The sequence below is a fragment of the Sapajus apella genome, unplaced genomic scaffold (genome assembly GCF_009761245.1).
Source record: "Sapajus apella isolate SASKATOON/1434 unplaced genomic scaffold, GSC_monkey_1.0 scaffold24, whole genome shotgun sequence".
Classification (NCBI taxonomy): domain Eukaryota; kingdom Metazoa; phylum Chordata; class Mammalia; order Primates; family Cebidae; genus Sapajus; species Sapajus apella.
In genome coordinates this window covers 2,218,440-2,243,922 of record NW_022436964.1, presented here as the reverse complement: position 1 = coordinate 2,243,922, position 25,483 = coordinate 2,218,440, and the positions used below count along the sequence as shown (strand labels likewise).

Sequence of the window (25,483 nt, the reverse complement as noted above, 5' to 3'; positions counted from 1 at the left end):
TAGACAGAATTTTGTGTTCTAGTTTTTTATATATGCAATCATATTGTATACCCAAGCTTAAATCTTAGTGCTTGCATTTAAAATTTTAAAGTAAACATTTTCTATGTTTAAACATATTCCCATTGGTACTATTTATAAAAGCTGCCAAATTTTTTATTTAGTTATGCAATAAATTAGTTGCCTATTGGCAAATATTTAGATTGCTTTGCAGTTGTAAAAAGAAAATGCCATAAGAGACATCTTTATACAGAAAGCTTCTTTTCCCCTCATTTCAGTTCGTTTGCTATAGACAGATGCTAGAAGGGAAACTGCTTAGTCAAAGGGTATGAACTTTTTTTATGTTTATTGAGAGAGATGTTTCTGAATGCCTCATTTTACTGATAGGAAATTGAGTCACCTATGACAGTCAGACCTAGGGCCAACTCTGCTAATTTTGAGTCTTGGGTTGATAGTGGGAAACACAGTTAGCAACAAAGAAGTGTCCTCCAGAATGGATCTATCATACAACCAAAATGGCAGCCAGGTGCATTAGGGAACGTAAACTAGCTTTTAATGAAGCTATTGTGTGATTTGTCTCTCTTCAAGGTGTGCAGGCATAAATTACTGGTTTTATCATTCAAAAATCAACAGATATTTCATGATAGCTCTAGTCTGATAGCACTGAGCAGTCCACATGGAAAATACCATAAAAATACAAGCAATATACAAAAGGTCAACAAGCACATGAAAGTATGCTCAACTTCATTAATCATTAGGGAAATGCAAGTCAAAACAGCAATAAAATGCCACTTTATGCCTATTGAGATGGCAACAATTTTTTTTTGAGATGGAGTCTCCTTCTGTTGCCCAGGCTGGAGTGCAGGGATGTTAGCTCAGCTCACTGCAACCTCCACCTCCCAGGTTCAAGTAATTCTCCTGCCTCAGCCTCCTGAGTAGCTTGGATTACAGGCATGCACCACCATGCCTAGCTAATTTTTGTATTTTTAATAGAGATGGGGTTTTACCATGTTGGTCAGGCTGGTCTTGAACTCCTGACCTTGTGATCCACCCACCTTGGCCTCCCAAAGTGCTGGGATTACAGGCATGAGCCACGATGCCTGGCCAACAATTTTTTTAAAAACTGAAAATAACAAGTGTTGGTGAGGATGTGAAGACATTAGAACCCTGCATTTGCCAGTAAAACTATACATGGTTGTGGCCATTGTGGGAAAAATAATTGATAGTTCCTCAAAAAATCAAATATAGAGTTACCAGATAACCCAGCAATACCATTCCCAGGTGCATACTCCAGAAATTTGAAAACATGTACTCAGAATGCTGGGACCCAAGAGGGCCAATTAGAGCAGCTGTGGTCTTTGTTGCTCATGGAGATGAATATAAAGGGGCAAGTAAATGCATCACTTTCAACTGAGATACCCAGGTTCTTGCATTGGGACTGACTGCGTGAATAGCTCAACCCACAGAGAGTAATAAAAAGCAGAATAGGGGGTGACAGCCCACGTGGAAGAGGCACAGAAGCAAAGGAACCCCCACCCCCAGCCAAGAAGTGGTGAGTGATTGTGTGACTCCACCCAGGAAACCATGCTTCTCCTTTGGATCTTTGCAACCTGTGGATCAGGTGATCCCCTGGTGAGTCCATGCAACCATGGCCTTGGGTTTGATATACAAAACTGTGTGGAATCTCGGCAGAGCAGCCACTCAGGCATACACACAGACCCAGGAGCTTTACATACTCTGGCCTCAGGATCCCCGGCCAGGCAGGAAATCCATCTGTACATATCCCTAGGAAGTGGGCTGAATCCAGGGAGCCAAGTAGCCTCATTCTCTGGTCCCCACTACCATGGCACCTCACAAGTTAAGACTTACTGGCTTGGAATCCCAGACAGTTAATGGCAGTAGGTTGGAGTCTGCTTAAAATGGCTCTAAGTACAGGGGAAAAGGGATGGTCACCATCTCTGCAGCATAGGTGACTTGGTTGCTCCAGCCTGCTGACTGTGGAGAACAGAGATCAGATGTGGAAGGGTACCCCACAATGCAGGACAGCTGCCTCCCAGATTGTGGCCAGACTGCTTCCTTAAGTGTGACCCCAATCCATTTCTCCTCACTTCATAGGACCTCCTTGTGGGGGCTTTAACCATTCTAGGCAGGATTCTACAAACTGAGCTTCGATCTCTCCCTGGGATGGAGTTCCCAGGGGGAGGGGCAGCCACTACTTCTGTGGTTTGGTCAACTCAGCTGTTCCATCCTGCTTGCTTTGGAGAAGACAGGCAGTATGAATGAGAAAGGGGCCCTGCCAATGCAGCACACCTGCTCTACCAAAAAGCAGCCAGACTGCTTCTTTGGGTAGATCTGTGATCCCAGTCCTCCTGAGTAGAACCTCACAATGGGGGTTTCCAGCCACCTCATACAGGTGCATGAAGGCCAGCAACAAGTCGGTACCTCCCTGGAATGGAGCTTCCAGTAGAAGAAGCTGGCTGCCATCTTTGCTGTTTCATGGCCTTCACTGGTGATACCTACAGGTACAGAAGAAACTAAGGCAACCGAAGTCTGAAGCACAGACCCAGCAAACTGCTGCAGCACTAGAGTAGAATAGCCCGAGTGTTAAAAGAAAAACAGACAAACAGAAAACAACAACATCAACAAAAAAGATGCCATGCAAACCTCATTCAAAGGTCACCACCTACAAAGATCGAAGGTAGACAAGCCCACAAAGATAAAAAAGAATCAGTGCAAAAACACTGAAAGCTGAAAAAGCCATAATACTTCTTGTCGTCCAAATGACCACAGCACTTCTCTAGCAAGGGCACAGAACGGGGCTGAGGCTGAGATGGATGAATTGACAGAAGTAGGCTTCAGAAGGTGGGTAATAATGAACATCACTGAGATAAAGGAGCATGTTCTAACCCAATGCAAAGAAGCTAAGAATCATGATGAAACATTACAGGAACTGACAGCCAGAATGGCCAGCTTAGAGAGGAACATAATGGACCTGATAGAGCTGAAAACACAACACAAGGACTTCACAATGCATTCACAAGTATCGATAGCAGAACAGACCAAATTGAGAAAAGAATCTCAGAGCTTAACGACTATCTTTCTGAAATAAGACAGGCAGACAAGAATTGAGAAAAAAGAACTTTAAAAAATGAACAAAACCTCCAAGAAATACGGGATTATGTAAAGAGACTGAACCTATGCCTGAATCTGATTGAGGTACCTGAAAGAGACAGGGAAAATGGAACCAAGTTAGAAAATATACTTCAGGATATCATCCAGGAGAACTTTCCCAACCTAGCAAGACATGCCAACATTCAAATTCAGGAAATGCAGAGAACCCCAGTATGTTTCTCCACAAGAAGATCATCCCCAAGACATATAATCATCAGATTCTCCAAGTTTGTAATGAAAGAAAAAATGTTAAGGGCAGACAGAGAGAAAGGCCAGGTCACCCGTAAAGGGAAATCCATCAGACTAACAGCAGCTCAGCAGAAACTCTACAAGCAAGAAAAGATTGGGGGCCAATATTCAATATTCTTAAAGTAATTTCCAACCACGAATTTCATATCCGGCCAAACTAAGCTTCATAAGTAAAGGAAAAACAAGATTCTTTTCAGACAAGCAAATGTTAAGGGAATTTATCACCACAATACCAGCCATGCAAGAACTTGTGAAGGAAGTACTAAATATGGCAAGGATAAACCATTACTGGCCACTACAAAAACACACTGAAGTACACAGACCAGTGATACTATGAACCAATCACATAACAAGTCTGAAAAATACCTAGCTAGCATCATGACAGGATCAAATTTGCACACAACCATATTAACTGTAAATGTAAATGGGCTAAATGCCCCAAATAAAAGATGCTGAATGGCAAGCTGGGTAAAGAGCCAAGATTCATCAGTATGCTGTCTTCAAGAGATGCATCTCATGTGCAAAGACACATACACGCTCAAAATAAAGGGATGAAGGAAAATTTACCAAGCAAATGGAAAACAGAAAAAAAGCAGGGGTTGTAATCCTAGACTCCGACAAAACAAACTTTAAACCAACAAAGATCAAAAAAGACAAAGGAGGTCATTACATAATGATAAAGAGTTCGACAGGAAAAGATAACTATACTAAATACATATGCACCCAGTACAAGAACACCCAAATTCATACAGCAAGTGCTTGGAGACCTACAAAGGGACTTAGACTCTCACACAATAATAGTGGGAGACTTTAACACCCTATTGACAATATTAGACAGATCATCAAGACAGAATATTAACAAAGATATTCAGGACCTGAACTCAGCTCTGGATCAAATGGACCTGGTAGATATCTACAGAACTCTCCACCCAAATGTTAAAAAGATACATTCTCATTGCCACATGACACTTATTCTAAAATTGATTGCATAATTGGAAGTAAAATATCCCCAGCAAATGCAAAAGAACTGAAATCAAAACAAACAGTCTCTCAGGTCACAGTTCAATCAAATTAAAACTCAAGATTAGGAAATTCACTCAAAACCACACAACTACGTGGAAATTAACAACCTGCTCCTGAATGATTCTTGAGTAAATAATGAAAGTAACGCAGAAATCAAGAAGTTCTTTGAAACTAATGAAAACAAAGAGACAATGAACCAGAATCTCTGGGATGCAGCTAAAGCAGTATTAACAGGGAAATTTATAGCACTAAATTCCTACATCAAAAAGCTAGAAAGATCTCAAGTTAACAATCTAACATCTCAACTAAAAGAACTAAAGAACCAAGAGTAAACAAACCCCAAAGCTAGCAGAAGACAAGAAATAACCAAGATCAGAGAAGAACTGAAGGAGATAGAGACACAAAAAGCCTTCAAAGAGTCAATAAATTTAGAAGCTGAATTTTAGAAAAAAATTAATAGATAGACCGGCCACTGGCTATACTAATAAGGAAGAAAAGATAGAAGAGTCAAATAAACACAATCTGAATTGGTAAAGGGGATATCACCACTCACCCCACAGAAATACAAACAACCATCAGAAAATACTACAAACACCTCTATGCACATAAACTAGAAAATCTAGAAGAAATGGATAAATTCCTGGACACATACACCTTCCCAAGACTGAACCACGAAGAAATTGAATCTCTGAATAGACCAATAATGGGTTCTGAAATTGAGGCAGTTATAAATATCCTACCAATTGAAAAAAGCCCAGAACAAGAAGGATTCAGAACTGAAACTGAATTCTACCAGAGGTACAAATAAGAGCTTGTACCATTTCTACTGAAACCATTTCAAAAAGAGGAAAAGGAGGGACTTCTACGTAACTCATTTTATGAGGCCAGCATCATCCTGATACCAAAACCTGGCTGAGATACAACAAAAAAAGTAAACTTCAGGCCAATATCCTTGATAAATATTAATGCAAAAACCCTCAATAAAACACTGGCAAACTGAATCCAGTAGCAGATCAGAATCTACCACAATCAAGTTGGTTTCATTTCCAGGATGCAAGGTTGGTTCAACATACATAAATCCATAAAAGTGATTCATCACATAAATAAAACTAATGACAAAAAACACATGATTATCTAAATAGATGCAGAAAAGGCTTTCAATATAATTCAACATCACTTCATGTTAAAAACTCTTAATAAACTAGGTATTGAAAGAACATACCTCAAAATAATAAGAGCCATATATGACAAACCCACAGTCATTATCATATGAATAGGCAAAAGCTGAAAACCCCCTGAAAACCAGCACAAGACAAAGATGCCCTCTTACACCACTCCTACTTGACATAGTATTGGACATTCTGGCCAAGGCAATCAGGCAAGAGAAAGAAATAAAGGTATTCAAATATGAAGAGAGGAAGTCAAATTATGTTTACTTGCAGATATTTACTCCCCATCATCTCAGCCCCAAAGCTTCTTAAGCTAATAAGAACTTTCAGCAAAGTGTCAGGATATAAAATCAATGGCAAAAATAGCTAGCATTCCTATATACCAACAATGGGCAAGCAGAGAACCAAATTATGAATAAATTCCCATTAAAAATTGCTGCAAAAAGAATAAAATACCTTGGAATATAGCTAACAAGGGAAGTAAAGGACCTCTTCAAGGAGAACTACAAACCACTGCTCAAAGAAATCAGAGCTAACACAAACAAATGGAAAAACATTCCATGCTCATGGATAGGAAGACTCAAGTATTGTGAAAATGGCCATACTGTCCAAAGTAATTTAGAAATTCAAAGCTATTCCCATTAAACTCTGTTGATATTACTCACAGAATTAGAAAAAAACTAGTTTAAAATTCATATGGAACCAAAAAAGAGCCCAAATAGCCAAGACAATCCTAAACAAAAAGAACAAAGCTGGAGGCATCATGCTGCCCAACTTCAAACTATACTACAAGGCTATAGTAACCAAAACAGCATAGTGATGGTATAAGAACAGACACATAGACCAATGAAACAGAATAGAGAACTCAGAAATAAAACTGCACACCTGCAACCACCTGATCTTTGAAAAACTTAACAAAAACAAGCAATAAGGAAAGGACTCCCTATTTAATAAATGGTGCTGGAAGTGCTGGCTAGACATATGCAGAAAATTGAAGTTGGACCCCTTCCTTATACCATACACATAAAATTAACTCAAGATGGATTAAAGACTTAAATGTAAAACCCAAAACTATAAAAACCCTAGAAGAAAATCTAAGCAACACCATTCAGGACAGAGGCATGGGCAAAGATTTCATGATGAAAATACCAAAAGCTATTTCAACAAAAGCAAAAATTGACAACTGGGATCTCATTAAACTAAAGACCTTCTGCACAGTGAAAGAAACCATCATCAGTGTAAACATATAACCTACAAAATGGGTGAAAATTTTTGCAATCTATCCATCTGGCAAATGTCTAATATCCAGACTACAAGGAACTTAAATAAATTTACAAGAAAAAAACAACCCCATTAAAATGTGGGAAAAGGATATGAACAGACATTTCTCAAAAGAAGACATGCATGCGGCCAACAAACACATGGAAAAAAAAAAAAACACCACTGATGATTGGAAAAATGCAAATCAAAATCACAATGAGATATGAGATATCTCACACCAGTCAGAATGGTTATGATTAAAAGGTGAAAAAATAACAGATGCTGGTGAGGTTGCAGAGAAAAAGAAGGGCTTTTACACTGTTGGTGTGAATGTAAATTAGTTCAACCATTGTGGAAGTCTACGTGGCTATTCCTCAAAGACCTAGAGGCAGAAATACCATTTGACCTGGCAATCCCATTACTGGGTATATACCCAGAGGAATATAAATCATTCTATAATAAAGATACATTCATGCATATGTTCACTGCAACACTATTCACAGTAGCAAAGACATGGACGCAAATGCAATACCCATTAGTGATAGGCTGGATAAAGAAAATGTGGTACATATACACCATGGAATACTATGTAGCCATAATAAAAAGGAATGAGATCATGCCCCTTTGCAGGGATATAAATGGAGTTGAAAGCCATTATCCTCAGCAAACTAAACAAAAAACAGAAAACAAAGTAGCAGGAAAACCAAACATCACATGTTCTCACTTATAAGTCAGAGCTGAATTATGAAAACACATGGACATATCAGGAGGAACAACACACACTGGGGCCTGTCAGCAGCGGGCTGGGGAGAAGGAGACATCAGGAATAATAGCTAATGGATGCTGAGCCATAGATGATGGGTTGATAGGTACAGCAAACCACCATGGCACACTTTTACCTATGTAACAAACCTGCACATCCTGCACATGTACTACTGAATTTACAAGTTGAGGGGGGAAAAAATCTTGAGTGCATACTGTAAAACTCAAGCCTTGAAAGTATTTCAAAATTAAAATAGCCCCTTTCTATATTTTCTCCTTTTTATATTGCTGATTCTGCATAAATTAATCAAAACTAAACTTTTCTCTCTCTCTCTCAAAAAAAAAAAAGTCCAAAGATACCAAAATAATACATTAGTAAGACTGTCTACACTGCTTCACTAAATTTAATTCACTCCATTCAAGAAGCCTCCTGAATATATGCAGAAAGCTCAGTTGGTAAGTTTGATAATATTTTGCTTTAGAAGTGAAATGACAATGATTTAGAAAAAGGAAATTGCTATCAAATTTATATAATTATGCAGCCCAATTAAACTTAGATAATAGCTATCAAGTTTCTTCCCCATAGAAAACACTCCATAATGTTAACTATTATGACCTTTTAGTATAGCAATATAAGTATGTTTTTATACCATTGTTGGCATTTTTTAATTTGAAGAAATACCATATAAAATGAAATTGCAATAATCAAAAGATATTGATGGAAAAGAGTGACCATTGATGACAGACAGAATGCCTGCCACGTACAGTCAATCAGGTTGCACATTGCTCACTCCCATCTGTACCACTCATTTACACCCCAATACAACAGCATGCCCTAAAGATATGCCAGGCATCACAGCACGACCTACTAGGCAGCTACTGATAGATGCTATTACTAGAAAAGCTGTTCTTCATCTCATTACTGAAGCAAAATATAGACCCTTTCAGTGCACAGCAAAATTAATTGTAACTTAAAATGGAATGAGCAGTGCTCACAGTTACATTCAGAAACCAGCCTCTCTGTTAACTCTGAGCATATTTGCAACAGAATCCAAATGCTACAGCGGAGGTTTCCAGCAGCTTGTATGTATACAAAACAGCTAAAGAGCTTGGCTAACAGCCCTTGTCTAGTTTGCCTGTGGGTGGTGATCTCTACGATGGAGGCAATGCAATACTGGGTGTCAGCAGAGCAAATGCCTTAGAATGAGGACACTAATAACCCTTAACTATCTCACAAGGCTGTGGAAAGGATCAAAGTGTGAAGAAAAGAAAAATGAGAGAAAGCACTTTGGGGACAATATGGTGACATCAGAATATAATGAATCAGCTGCAATTTGCATTTAACTTTGCTAACTTCCTAAGCAAAGACTGGCATCTGGGTTCCTTGGAGTAACTCTAAACCCACATGGCAATGTCTTTCCTATCTGAAATCTGCCACTGTCATTGCTGTTATCTAGCTGCAAACAAACTGGTTCACTTTGCAGGAGACATTTCTTCAGCCTTACTGAAGCCTGCTCTGATGCTCACCCTCTAAGCACGAAGCCTACATTCACCCTAGGAGGCTTTGGCGGGTGGCATCGTTAGGAACCACCACACTAGTTCCCTTGGAGGCATGCTGAGACAGCCCATGCTGGCATCCAACTATGTAATGACCATTAAACCTTCAGAGTAGGGTACAAAAAAAGCACCACCATTTGGAGGAAGGTGTTTCAGAAAATCAGAGGCTTTTGTAGATGTCACAATGACTGGAGGGGCTAGTGTCATTGATGAGTAGGAGTCAAGGATGCCAGACATGCTGAAATGTGTAGGATACTTTCACAAAATGAAGAATTATTTTGTATACCACACAACTTTCAAATGTCAAATATCAGAAATTATCCATACAGATGAAACACCTACTTAAAATGATCTGAATCTATAATCTACCTCTGTTTTACATTTAAACCTAAAGCATTTGGGGGATGATTTTAACATATCTTAAATTTTTCAGAAATGCAACCATGGGTAAATTGAGGAAAGATTTTTTTCTGAGAATTTAGAAGTTCAGAATATCACATCATTGGGGATGCGAAGGAGTCGAGTTGCCTGCATCACGGCACATATTACCACCCTGAGTCTGTTGGGTGGTTCCCTCGATGCCCATTTTCCCGCTATTCCAAACATCTCACACTTTGATTCTGCCTCCTGGCGAGTCATGCTTGAGAAAAACCTTTGGAAATTCTTATTATTATAAATGACTTCTAATTTTTCCTTATATGACAGAGCATTATTTTGACTTAGTTAAGTGTAGGCAGACTGTGTTTTCTAAAAGTTACACCTCAGGATGGTAGTGAGAACATTCCAAGGTTTTTGTTTTTATAGGGAGACCCTGGACCTGCAAGTGTGACAACCACACTCAACTGCACGTGAAGCTGTCAGGTCTCTATAGACATCTCATAGCTACTGTTACTAACCAGACCCATTCCCCCTGAGGTAGACTAAACTGAGCGATCTAATGCTGATCATCTTGGCAATACTGGCTCTGGGAGCAAGTGAATCTACTGTACTCTTGAATTCAGGGTAAGAAGGAGAAGAGTGGGAGAGGAAAAAAGAACAGATCACCACTCCACTTCTGGAAAATATGATGGAGTGAAAAAAGCAGTGGCCTGAGACACCTGGAGTCAGTTTCCCAGCTAAGCCACAGCCATCTGAGCAACATTAGGCACACCGCTTCAGTTTTACAGTCTTGGGCTTTTTACCTGCAAAATGGACCAGACCCTCCCCAGTACAGTATTCTGTGGCTCCAGCTTAGACTATGTCTGTCGACAGTATGTCCTACTTAAACTTATATGTAGAAAGAGAAAAGGAGACAAGGCCACTAAGATTTTTAATAACTGTCTACTTGGCTGGATACATTAAAGTATATGAGCATGTGATATTCATAAGAGTCATAAGAAAAATGAAGCATAGGGAAGTTAAGGTCACAAAGCTAGAAAGCAACAGAGTAGGGTTTGTATCCATGCCTGTCTGATTCCAAAGCCCATGCTTTCCCCAAACTTACCATGTTGGCTGAAGAGAAGGAGATCTGAGAGGCCCAAAAGACCCTCACTTCTTAACTAAGGGGGAAGAGGCTTCTCTGTCACTGGCCCCATTTCATCTGCTGAACCCCTGGTGACCTTATATGTAAGGTCCCCATTCATCCCCATTTGCCTGGAACAGTCCTACTCTATATCTGCTGTAGTGTCAGTATGGCAGCATTGTTAAAATTCCCTTTTCACTTTCAAATAAATGTTATGATCACTTAATTACATGGAAGCTCTGCTGTGATAGTATCACAGCCAAGACAGAAGCCACACACATACACAGAAATCACTGGCTGTTGTGGGCTTAATGACTTAGGTTAGAAATAAAGTAAACTTTAAATATCACTATATTCTCTACATGTTCTATCAGTCCCTGAAATGTTTTCTATTCACATTAAGCAGCATGCAAACTTCTAAAACTTAGGAAGATAATGTACCGTTAGCCTACGTGACTCCTTTATCTCTCCTTTTTGAAAGAAAAAGTTTAGTAATTCAAGAGAAACTCCTGTCCCATGGGTTTAAAGAAAAATCCTAAAGATGACATTTACTTTTCCAGACGAGAGTTTTTAGTTTCAGCAATGAACACGGCAGAAGATCTAATGCTACAAATGTTCCTGGTGCCTCTGAACATATTTGGGAGTCACTAATTCATTCTATTTAAAACCTATGAAGAGTCATCCCAGTGACTCAGGAAATAACGCATGAAAGGAAACTTAGACACACACACACACACACACACACACACACACACACACACACACACACACACACACAGCAGATCCTAATATTCTCCCATTGCTGCTCCCCTCTGAAGTCAGGAACACTACACTGCCTCTCATGTAAACATCTCCCAGCATCCAGAGCTGCCAGCATAGGCTGGCATTCAGCTGCTTCTTTCCCCATCCTTAGGCTTCATCCTTGCAGACGAAACTCTCTTCTCCAAGTACTAGCCTCGCCTCTTGGTTATGCCTCTACTTTTGCTGACCATCTTGACACCCATAGTCTTACTATCCTCTTGGGTGACTTGAGTGAATATGTAGAATTCCTGAAGATGATTCATGCAATCCTTGTCCTTGGTTTCCATGGTCAGTTGCTTCCCCCACCCACCGAAATGGCTTTCACAAAGTCTCCAATGATCACCATATTGCTAAAGACAATGAGTGTTTTCTTCACCCTCCTACTGCTCACTTGACCTCTGAGGTTCTATACTCCATTGGTTTCCATCCAATGATTCTAAGCCACCTCTGTCTTCACAGTCTTTTCACTGTCTTTGTGATGGCCTCAACTCTCTGCTCTTCTTACTCTATCCTCTTTCTTGGCATTTCAACCATATTTATGGCTCCAATATGCTACCACAGTATTGTTCAACCTGCTATTACAGGTCACCAGTGTCCCTTAGGGTTCTGCCAGCTGTCCCTTGAGAGTTTCATGGTCAGCTAAGTTTGGGAAACTGTGCACACTCTATCACCTTTTGAATATTACCATCAAGGTTACGTATACAAACTCTGAAGTCACCTTTCTGAGTTTGAATCCTGGCCTTGTACTCATTGCCACTGACAGTTTACTTAATTACTTAATTGTGCTATTCCAGGTTTCCTCATCTGTAAGATGGGGAAAATCCCAGGACATGCTGCATGGGGATATTGTGTGGAGAGGAATACATGAGTTAATACACGTAAAGTGCCTGACTCAATAATATTACTACTAGTATATACAATAATAAGTACTCAATAATATTACTACTAGTATATACAAATGTATGCAAGGTCCTAAATAGATGAAATCAATTTTATGTAACTCAGTATTTCCCAAATTTATTCTCCCAGAGAACACAGAACATAATTTAGTTTGGGAAATCTATGTTGCTGAATCTCTGGTCCATCTCAACTCAAAGCTCTTCAGTGAGATTTACCAGGCAACTGTGCATAGGACCACTTCAATACATCCAAACCCAAATGCATCATCTCCCTCCCCACTCTTTCCCTCCTGCACCACTCACTATGTAGTAAATGGCACCATCTTTTCTTCAGTCTCTTATATCAGCAACCCAAGGATTGGCCAAAACTACTACTTCTCACCCACTGCTCACATCTGTCATTAACTTCTACAAATTCTGCCACCCTCTTCATTTTCAAAGCTGTCCCTGCCTCTCCATTCTTATCACTTCTTAACTGGATGACACCAGTGGCATCCTGACTGGTTTCTTTGACTTCAGACCACCTTCTTATAAGTTGCTTCCAGAGTAATCATTTTTAAATGCCTAATTAGTTATATTAATCCTGCTGTTAAAAGGTTTCTCATGCCTTTCAGGCTAAATATTAAATTCTTTAGCTTAGTACAAAAAGCTCTACTCTACCACATATGCTTCCTCCATGCCCACCTAGTGAGGGGTTCCCATATGTGTCACATTATGTCATGCCTCTGTGTCTTTGCATGGACTGCTACCTCTTCCTGGAATGTCCTCTGCACCTGGATAACTCTTACTCATCCTCGAAGACCCTATGTGTTGTATCCTCTGGGAAGGCTCTCCTACCCCCCACTCCCAGTCTGGGTTATATGCTACTTATCTGGTACTTTTCAAGGTTGACTCCTTATGGCCCATTTATGCCCAAATGATTAGTCTAAGCCAGTCATGGTAATTCCAGTCTTTTGGTCACATTTGGTTTTAAAATTGGTATATGGGCCAACCCTGACAATAAAAATTGAAGGGGGGGAAGAAGTGAGGTCGTGGGAGGGGGCCTGAGGGATGAATTTTTAAGAAAGGTTTTTAATTCTAAGAAGGACATCCTGGAAAGGTACAGACTCCTTATCTCTCGACATTGTTGTAAGTGAAGGAGACAGCAAAAACTGGCAGCCGTCCTGTGGTGCCGACAGCAACTGCTTGAGGGGAAGCTTGGCTGACTGAGAAGAGCAGGGTAGAGATAAAAAGAAACTGGTTCTCAACCCTGGAATCCTCTCTAACTCTGGACTTGTCTTGGATAATAAATCACCTTATCATTTAAACCAGTGTTAATTAGAATTCTTCATCACTTGCTGATGATGGCATCCTAACTGACGCAGCTGTCATACCATCTTGTGGATCTCTTTGCAATGCAGACTATCACCACAGTCAGTCATTACACTGTGCTGCAGATTTATTATGGGTTTTTCCATTAAAATTTTATGTCCTGAAAGGCAAGGACTTGAAATATCTACTAGAGAATTGTAGAAATCACTACGTGTGATGGCAAACATTATATAACAGCAAAACGTTGGAAGAATTCCCACCGAAGTCAGGAACATAACAAAGAATTATCACCACACATCAGTATCGGCCTTAGATAATGCAATATGATGAAGACAAAAAATAAGAAGTGTAAATATTGGAAAGTAAGGCACAAAATTCTAGTTCCAGGCAATAGAATTATCTACATAGAAAAGAGATGACGATGAAACAGGACACTAAGAAGAATTTAATAAGGTGTGCAAGTGCAAGATCAGGATATTAAAGCAGGTGATTTAGTGCATACAGCAGAGACAATATAAAAATGATAATGGAAAACATCATTCAAAATAGCCAAATGCACAAATTAAAATAGCCATATATATCCACAAATATCCATAACAAGAACTCTGAAAAACTTGTATGAGGACAATGTTAAAATATAACACAGTAGCATAAAATGAAATCTCAATAAATTGAAAAACATAATGATGTTCCTGAATAGGGGGCCTTGATACATTGAAAATTCAGCTCTCCTCTCACTTATCTAAACTTTAATGCAATTTCAATAGAAATCCCAACACAATTTCAAAAAAGACAAATGATAAAAGAACACATGGATAATCAAAAACTTCTGAATAATAAATCAGTGAGCACATCCAGATAATGAAGTATTATTCAGTGCCAAGAAATGCCATGAGAAGCTATAGAGGAACCTTATATGCATATTACTAAGTGAAAGAAGCCAGTCTGAAAAAGCTGCATATTGTATGATTCCAACTATTTGACATTCTGGAAAAAGCAAAATCATGGAGACCGAAAAAAAAAAAATAGTGGTTACCAAGAATTAGGGGAAGGGAGGGATAAACAGGTGGAACGCAGAACATTTAGGGCAAACTATTATGTATGATACTATAGGGGTGGATACATGTCATTAAACATTTGTCCAAACCTGCAGAATGTGCAACACCTAGGTGAACCCTAATGCAAACTATCAACTTTGGACAGTCATGATGTCTCAATGCAGACACATCATTTGTAACAAATGTACTTCTCTTGTGTGGGATGTTGATAATGGGGGAGGCTGAGCATGTGTAAGGGAAATTCTCAATATGTGGGAAATTCTGTGCCTTCCTTTTAATTTTACTGTGAATCTGAAAATTGCTCCAAAAATATAATTTCTTTAAAAAAAAAAAGCAATGCAGGGGAATCTTGGCCTACCTGATATTAAAACTATACTGTATAGTAATAGAGCCAGAATAATAACAAATATAATTCAGAAATATACCCTTGAATGTAATGGAAAATTTGTTTATGAAAAATAGTTTTGCAAAAAGTTGCTAACCAATTGTGGGGGGAAATCCCTATATCCCTATGGTTTATCCCCATATCCCATGGCATATCCCTATGCTATGTCATGCACACATAAAATTCCTAAGAAGATAAAAGGTTAAACTAAAACAAAATTAGATACCACATGAAATTGAAATTGCCAATTTTGAAGGTCATAAGCAGTTATTACCAGCAATTTCATATAGTTCAAGTAAATGCATTAATTATTAAGAACAAAAACAGGAAATACTTTTATACTCTTGGCATGGGGAAAATTAAAAAAGAAATAAAACCTAAAATATACAAAAAGTAAGTAGCCTGCACATATAGAGGTTCTCTGTGCCTATAAATAGTGCCTGTGTCATAAAGTTAACATTAAATATTAGTTGAAAACCAAGAACCAATTGGGAGATAAAACATTAACATTTGTAAAATACAAAGAATTAATACTCAGATTGAAAAAGAAATACTACAATCTATATGGGAAAGGACAAAAACACAACAGAGATATACTAAGTAAACAAATAGGCAATTCTCAGAAGAAGAAAATGAAAATAGACAATTATTTGAAAAGATCCTTATCCTCATTGACAAAAAGGGATATGCAAATTAAAACAATGAAGTCTTATTTTCCTTTTAACCATTTTGCAAAGCTTTTAAGAAACTGGGTATATCAGGGTTAGCGATTATGTGGGGGAACAGACAGCCTCGTACTCACCTTGTTAGTATTCGCTTTTAGAGGATAATTTGCCCATTTCCATTAAAAGTTAAAATTTACACATCCTTCAACCCAACAATTATACTTTTAAGCAACTATTAAAGAGAAATGCCCCTGTATACATATACATTGCAGTACCGTCTGTTACAGACAAAAATGAGACATAACCATTTCCAACAATAATTTGATAATTAAATAACTGAGTTATTATATCTCTATTTACTTAGTATTATCCAGCCATTTCTAAAAAGGATGTATATTAACATGTATGGATATGGAAAGTCCTTCAAGTCATATGATAAAGTGAGGAAACTAATTCTACAATACTATATCTCAAACAATCCCATTCATACAAAAACGTCCTATATCCTATGTGGCAATACTCATAGGTCAACTATTGGGAGTATTAAAGGAAAGCATTTATATATTTGTTCCTTTAAAAATCTTTTACAATAAGAACACATCATGTGTTACTTATGTCATTATACAAATACAGTTAATTTCATCTCAATTCCCTTATAAGTCAGTTCCACACGTGTGCATGAGATATAGCCAATTCCGGACATTTCCCAGGTGTATTTTGTTTTAATCAGTTGGTAAAAAACATGTGTACACATATAGCCACAGCTTCTTTCTTGCTGTAAGCTCTAACTTTTTAAGTTCCTATTTCAATTCCTATTTCCCCCAAGGACCATAAAATATCAAAATATATTTACAATGAAAAGGCAATTGGCAGAAGGTCAGTTTGATTGCAATTCTTCAGCTGATATTTTGAGTAAAGCTATGTCTTGAGGATAAAGTGGAGCTCTGCCTCACCCCAGCAAGCAAATCTGAGATCTGACCCTTTCAACAATGAAAGGAGGGAGAGCATGTTCTCATCATCCATTCTGCCTTCTCCATAATCTTCTCAGATTATTGAACAATCTGGAGGTACACACCACTGCTGCCTCCTAACTCCCTGCTGACTAGGGTGTAATTCATATTTATGACAACTTTATATCATTTTTCTTGAACAAGGGAACACACCCTCCTGATTCCCCTTTGCACTGACTTGCTCACACTCCTTCCTACTTGTCTCTGCTTTTCTCCCTCCCTCTCTCTCTTCTCACCCTTATCAAAAGCCTCTGACACCAAGATCACCCTGGCCTTCTCTCCAACAGCAGTGAACAGGAAGCCCACACACTTCAGGCACAGGATGGCAGCCCAGGGCACAGCACATACCAGCGTTCCGAGCTGTGACCTTGGAGCCGAGTCTCAGCAGACGAACAAACACGTTACTGTTGCAGTGGTTCACCATGTGCAATTGGAGGCTTCGTCGAGTCTGGATCTTGACCAAGCATTTTGCCATACTGGTTATTCCAATACCCTTGGTCTCCTCAGCCTGTCACGGCCCAGGGCAGCCTTTCCCTAACCTTCCATTCTGTTTTAAAGGACCTAGGCAGGACCCACTGAATGAATCAAATGTCAGGTTCCTAATGCAGCCAACAGAAATAACTCATGAGGGATCAGCATTGGGAGGGGAGGAGGGAGGGGATGCTATTTTTAAACTCTCCACTCACCCCTCTAACAAACAATGAAAGATTACGCATCAGCCCTACTCTAGCCTTTCTAAACCATCCGGAACAAAACAGAGGACCCTGTCCAAATGCCTCATAGTTTCCTAAGAATCAAATGCACCCAGAAGATAAGATAACAACTGGACAGTTCAATAATGGAGAAATAACCCACATTTTCTTCTAAGAATTGTTCCTTGAGCCTTTATTATATTCTAGGGCAGAACATAAAATATATATTACTATTCTAATATTCTTTATTATATTCTATTTATACTGTCCAATAAAATTATAACATAAGCCATTTCACAGAGGGAAAAGAAGCCTTTAAAAAGCAAAATAAATGTATTATTAATTTTAATAATATGTTTTACTTGAGGTCAAGATATCCAAATAGTATCTCAACATGTAATGATATCAAAATTCATTAATAATTATATAAAAAAAAAAGAGTTTGCATTTTTTTTTGGAACTAAGCCTTTGGAATTAGCGTGTGTTGCACACTACACGTTTAGCACATCTCGATTCAGACCAGCCCTATTTCGAACGTTCAGTAGCTACATGTGGCTGCTGTTGTGGCCACCTCAGCTCTTGACAAAGTGCTGAATTCCTCCCATGCCTTATCTCCATCCCACAACAATGCTAATATTTTCTTCACCTTAAAGATAAGAAAACAACAACTTACAGTAATTGACCTCACAACAATCATGAAGTTAGTAAGTGCCAAAGCCATGATTTGAACCTTGGTTTCCAATTCATACCGTAACTAATGTTATAACATGTAACAATTCATAACATAACAATTCATAACGTAACTAAAGTTAGTGTTTTAAATGCAGGTGCCACGCAACCATTACATTCTGACTCTTAGCACTTCGAAAGTCCTGCACTCGTACACCTGCAGTATAAAATGTGCTTGCTTCCCACGGGACGTGCTCAGGGATGCAGGCTGCTTCAATGTTTTTTTTAAGACATGCTACATTTGAAAAAATTTCAACTGATTAATAACTGCCTCCTCATTCTATCTTAAAGTTGTATTTCTTTGCTTGTACATTTTTCTCCTCATCCTTTTCTTCTGAAGGATGAAGGGGATGAGAAGAAAAAATTTTCCTCACACAATTTCACCACACCTGCATACATTTTTCTACTTTAAATATCTACTGTCACCAAAAGATAATTTTCTAATAATCCTTTATGAAACAAAGGTTTATTAAGAGCAGGCAATTGAAATTCTCTGTTGTTATGTGTCAATATAAAATTGATTTAGCATTTCTGGGAAGAAAATTAGCAGAATATGTGCAGTTTTATAGCTGTGGTATTCTTTGAACCAGAAATTCCACTTATGTGAATTAACCCTGAGGAAATAATCAGAAATGCTGACAAAAAGTTTTGGACAAAGATGTTCATCAGTGTATCATTTATTATAACAAAAAACGTTTTTTAAGTCAATCTAAATTTCCAGTGGGAAAATAGTTAAATACATGTGATGGAATATTGCACAGACATTAAAATTCATGTTTAGAAGAATTTAAAAATGTTTCAAAATGCTTGCTATATACTACTAAATGAAAAAAAGCATCTTTATAGTAACAGTGTGGCGTCAACTATGTAAAACTGCACACTGGAAAAATGTAAGTTCAGAAAACAAATCTTGGAAGGGAAAAAGCATGTTGCCAGCCGTGCACTGTGGCTAAGGTGGGGTAGACCATTTCCAGGGGCCTCATGGGGCCTCCCACTCCCCTCTCCTGGGTGAGCAGTCTCCAGTATGGCAAGGAGTTCCTACTCTCACAGGAGTTAGTCAATTTTCAACCCTGAAGCTTGAAAGGAAAATATCCCTAAAAGTTCTCAAAACGTTCAACCCTTTGCAATTTCCCGGATGACATAATTCTGAGCAGAATTCCCGTGTATAAAACAGATAGACTGACACAAAGGTGGGGCCCAGGAATAGTACCTACTACACCTCCCTCACTAGTCACCAACAGGTTCTTGAAGAACTGCTAAAAATCTTTAGGACACAGAAGAACAAATCCAAAAATCACTGTTCGCGATAAATTGTTACTTTGCAGTAACACATGATGAATTTCATAGATTAACGGGGTTCATTTGCATGCAGGAGGCCAGCGCTCAATACTGAGGAAATCTCCCTTTGGCCTGTCTGGAGAGAATATAGATAAATCTTTATGTTTATCATCATGTTAAAACAAAATGTGACCTGACAGCTCTCTTGAAACAAACAGACCTTCCAAAAACAAAACAGGAAGCAAGTAAAAAACATGAAATAAAACCATCACCATACTTTCTGTTCTTTTCTACTGGAATAGTCATTCTCCATAATTGTCAAGCTTAATATCTCACCATTGTTTCAAATGCCTCCTTCCTACCTTTCATTTTAAAAGTATTATGATCTTTGGGAGGCCGGGGCGGGCGGATCACTTGATGTCAGGAGTTCAAAACCAGCCTGGCCAACAAGGTGAAACTCTGTCTCTACCAAAATTACAAAAAAAAACTAGCTGGGCATGGTGGCAGGTGCCTGTAATCCCAGGTACTTGGGAGGCTGAGGCAGGAGAATCGTGTAAACCCGAGAGGCAGAAGTTGCAGCGAGCCAAGATCTTGCCACTGGACTCCAGCCTGGGAGACAGAGTAAGACTCCATCTCAAAAAACAAACAAAATATTATTATTGTTATTTTAACTATAGCCTGTCAGAATATTTAGCATTTCACATGGTTTTCACTGTTCCCTCTCTTAAACCTGCTCTCGCTTTCTATGCCACTTTTCAGAGATCATAAGTAGATTCCTCTACTCTTGTTCTTTTATGGATCTTCTCCTTTCATGGAGAAAGACAAGCTAGCAAGACAAGCACTCTAAATTGCCTCAGTCATTTCTCTCTACCTTGTCTGACTCTCCGCAAAGGGGTGGGTACCTTTCAAGAGGAAGAAGAGAGGTGGGAATATGGAACCAAGCCAAAGATTCTGCTGGATCCTGTACCATAAGCTTTGTTCTGTTTTAGGCCACTGTGCTCAACTGAACAATATGAGAAGCACATTTGGATACCCTTGAATACTGTTTCTGTTTTGATTCATTTGTTTGTCTGAGAATTGAAAATGCACGTCTGGGCAGTGACAAGAGGCCAAAGAAAGTGGAAGATGTGTGAAAAGGAGAATCGATTTTCCATAATGAGATGTCACAAACATTGCTTGCTAAGTCAGCCTGAAACCAAAGAAGAAGAACGACGTTCAGTGATAAGAACTCTTCATGGGCCTGAATTCCTTGGCTGCTCCTGCACAAACCACCTGACACAGATCCGAGGAAAGGCCACAAACTTGCCTGTACTTCGTGAGTGGCTGGAAGTTACTGGACAACTTGGAGCCCTGGCCCCTCGGCTGTAAAATGGAGACAACAACTCCTCTCATGGTTGTTATGACAAGGAAATGAGATCTACATATCAAGTGCCTAACAGAGCTGGTTCCCATGAACCAGAACTTATTCAGCAAGATTTAAAGCACGGACTCTGGAGCAGTCCTTGGGTTCTAATCCTGGCTGCACCATTTATCATCTCTGAGCCTCAGTTTCCACATCTGTAACATGAGCTTTCATTTTACAGAAGTAAAAGCAGTGTGTACCTCCACGGGTGGTTGTGAGGATTAACCAAGTTAATACACATGACATTCTCAGATCAGTGCCTTGCACAGCAATTTACTCAATAAATGTTAGCAGTTTTTTTCCAACACTTTTTTTTTTTTTTTTGTCTCTTTTAACTGCTCAAGAGGAAGACAGTGAGGATTTTAAATAGCCTGGATTCTCTTCCTTCTGTCAACCATCTGTCTCTTTAACATGCTATTACTAGTTACTCCTCCCCAGGAGTAGCAGTATTGCTGGTTGTAAAGTTAACCCGACCATGCCTATTATCTTGGGAAACCTACAGAAGCCTGCTGAAATTCAATTTTCTGTCTGCAAAATGGTGAGGATACTGGGTGCTTACATGACTGGGAGTCTGACATGGAATGGGCATTTAATAAATACTAACTATATACCATTGTCAATATGACATTTATTATCTACTTTATTAACTAATATTTGACAAGTAGTGGGGTCAGCCATTAGTTAAAATAATTTTGGAGATTCACTAAAATTTTAGCTAACTGCTAACTCCAAGTGGAAAGATAATGAAATATTATTAACATTCATTAAAGGTTCTTCGTAATCAGGTAAGATGTTAAGAATCCATTATAAAGAGTCCTTAGGACTAACACATACCTCAGAGGACTTTTAAAGATTGTATTAATTTAATCAAATATATAAACAATAATTTTAATAATATATTTGTGATAGGAGGGTTATATTCTTGAGTATATAGTAAAAAGAGAGGGAAACTTTTGCCAACATCACTGAGAGACAGGACCATATGGCCAGGTAATCAACCGTCTGTATAATTCAATTTCCTTGTTTGGAAAGTGAGATAACAGTATCTGTTTATCCAATTCAAAGAAATGGTCATGAGGATCAAATTAGGATAACTTACATGAAAAAGAAAATACAGAAATGTGTAAGATGCTTTGGCATATTGAACACTCTACCTCTTATGATTTTCCCTATCAGATTGAATGTTTCCTGCCTGTAAACTGAGATCACTGCTCTCTGGGGCCCAGCATCACCTTGTAGAGTCAGGGGAAAGGTGAATAAACATCCTCTGGAGAACACAGTTGCAGACAGAGTATCGTCCAAGCAGCACAGTTGGGCTCCATTCAACACCACTGTTCTCAGTAGCTCTAAGACTTCATCACCATGAGTTACTTCCTTGTATTTTCCTGACTCCCCAACTTATTTATAAATGGGAAAGAGTAGATAATTCATTCAAAGCAGTCAGTTAACTTGGGCAAGGAGAATCAAAAAGCATGCTTGTGACTCAAGATAGATGTTCTTGTGAAGTCACTGCTCCTATGTTACAAAGAATGTATACAGTTCCTCACCCTCTCCAAGAAATTGACTGATTTATGCACAAATTGGCTAAAATTATCATATTCTGCTCCAATAGAATAACATTTAAATGCTTTTAAAAATAAAATTAGAGCAAAAAACACAAAAACATCACTTGTTCTTTTTTTTTTTTTTTTTTTTTTTGGAGACAGGGTCTTGCTCTGTCACCCAGGCTGGAGTGCAGTGGCCGACCATAGCTCACTGCAGCCTCAACCTCCTGGGCTTCAAAGTGATCCTCCTGCCTCAGCCTGCCAAGCATCTAGGACTACAAGTACACACTATCACACTTGAGTAATTTTTAAAATTTTTTATAGAGATGGCATCTCACTAGTTTCCCCAGGCTGGTCTTGAACTCCTAGCCTCAGTGATCTTCCCACCTCAGCCTCCAAAAGCACTAAGAATTGCAGGCACAAGCCACCATCCTTGGTCCATTTGTTCTCTTTAAATGATATAAAAAGCCTGATGCATTATAAATATGCACAGTACTTACTATGAATTCTCAATGGAAGCAAATTAGAATTCTGGATTTTGTATTTTACTCCACAACACAGGACTTGTATTTAATCTTAGGGTTTCAGGTCAGGACCAGAAGAGTCAGCTAGATTGAGTTCCCTCCCGTCAGTCATCTATCCCTTACTGAGCAGTCCCTAAGGACTGGGCACCCAGTTAGGCTGAACATTCAAACCGATAGTTAGAAACAGGTGTTTCAAGTACCTTGATAAAGAAATAAACAAAGGAGAAAACTATCAATGCCATGTCAGGAGCCAAGAAATATGTCATAGAAAAGGAGTCACCTGAAAAATCAGTATCAATTTACTGTTACATCAAGGAAAAGAAAAAAGAACAGCCAGAGCAAAGGAACCAGCGTGGGAAGGAAGGAACTGGCACAGACAGGCAGTGGTGGAAGGAGATGCTTTATCTCGATAGAGAAGGATGAGAGGGTCAAGGCAGGATGCAAGGCCTTGGAGGGATCTAAGGCTGGAGAGGAGAGTGGAGGCCAGTATGTGAGGAACCATTGGCCCCACTGTGTGAGGCTGGACCCTGTGCAGTCAATGGGCAGGCTCCAGAAACTACTTCCAGCAAAGACTGTAGCAGGAGTTCAGGGGATGGGCCACAGGGAGATCAATAAGAAAGAGGTTGCAATGTTCCCAAAAAGAGAAGAAGAGGGGATGCAGGGGATAAGTGTTAGGGCTTCTTCTGAGATAGAATTCAGAGGACTCTGGTGGCCGAGTACATGTGGAGTGTGGGGAAGAGTCACAAGGCAAGGGTGGCTTCCGGACCCCTGGCTGGGACAACTGCATACATAGTGATGTTATCAACCAAGTCAGAGAAGGAGCAGGTTTGAGACTGGATTTTGGAGAAAGAAGAAGTCGTGAGGGGAGTTGTAAACATATTAAAATGAAGTGTTAAATGTGAGCTGTTGTGTGTGCCTTCCAGGTGGAGGTGTCCAATAAGCAGCCAAAAGCACAGAGCAGTAGCATGGGACTGAGCCCTCTGCATGGAAGTCATGATCACAGAGAGGGAGTCTGGATCACTCTACTTTGTGAAAACCCTGAGCCTGAGATTCCAACTTCCTTCTCCACTTCTCTGTCTTGTCTCTCCAAATACCAATAAAGAGCAAAAACAATATTTTGAAATAGTAATCAATGTGCTTCTCTTTCCACTTGTGCTTACAAAATTCCTGAAGGTCTTCTAATGATCCCCAGCCTAGGCAGCAAAACTAGCCCACCCAAAAGTAAAACAACGACCATGAATAGCTGATCATTAATTTCACAAGTCATTGCTCCAAGGCAGAAAGTTCTCCTCCCTGACCTGCAGATGGGACAAAAGAATCTGAAGGAGCCACAAGTAGAGGAGATGTTGAGGTAAGGGACCCCCAACCTCTAAGGATCAAGCACTATATACTGTGAACCTCATTATGCAACAAGCAACCCATAGATTATGCTGCAAGATAATTATCCATCTCCTCTCTCATTTACCTACTACAAGAAACACGCTTATACTCAACAGCCCATGGTATGCTAAACCCTGATGAATAAAACTAGGGCCTGAATACCTCTGCTTACTCAAACTATAGGGATGGAAGTAACATGAAGGACAACTTTCCACAGCTGTCTATGGATGAAACCAGCTGTCTCCCATAGAGACCAGGCATGGAATTTCACAACTATAATGTGTTCTTCAGAAACATACATGAGGAATTCTCTTGTAGTCTAATTTAAACTATCTCAGCTTTGCACAGTGGCAATATGGTAGCCAATGAGGCTTATCTGAGGCACAATTATTGGCCAATTAAACTATCTCACTGACCAAGGCTACCTATAACTCAGATTCTTCGTTCCATATAAACAAAGTGTTTTTCCTTTATCTTGGTTGAACATAGGGCCTAAGAATTCTCTGATGCTCTATGACTTGGATACATCAAGGCAATCTATTGATGTTGAAGTTTTATCAGGTGCCAATGTAGTCTCCCAAGGTTTCCTGGAGGAGATACGGATGACAACACTGAGCTTATTGACTCCAATTAGAACAGCCTCTTTCTGTTTCTGTGTAATACTCTCAAGCAAAAGTGTACTTCCTTTGTCCCCATGCAGGATGAATTTGTTTCTCTATCACTTCTGCTTTTTTATTTCACTCCCTCCAGACATAAGTCACAATGAAAGATAAAGCATCTTTCTCTGAGTAAAGGAAATTATATTACATAAATAAATGAAGCTTAAATTTTGTTCTCCATATTTCTCAACAGCTTTGCAGATGGTATTAAGAAATAAGGCATCTGTGTCTCCCTGTGGAAAAATGCAGGCTTTTCTGGAACTGTGGGCTCCTTGTGTTGCTGTCATGTAATCAAGAAGCTAGAGGTAGCAGAACCCAATCCTTCCACCCAACACACTAGCCAAGGGCATCTCTCTCTTGCATCTAGCTGTGACTCAAAAAGAGAAGAGCAAATGGTCACTACATGCAAAACAAGTTGCCAACTACTGCAGGCTTTGTCTTTCAAATTATCAAACAT

At 39.2% G+C, this 25,483-nt stretch overlaps 1 protein-coding gene across 6 annotated transcripts in view; it reads right to left on the bottom strand.

Moving 5' to 3' along the window:
* The window catches only part of FRMD3 (FERM domain containing 3), a 363,027-nt gene that overhangs the window by 12,158 nt on the left and 325,386 nt on the right, over positions 1–25,483 (bottom strand). The gene's annotated exons all lie outside the window — the stretch shown is intronic.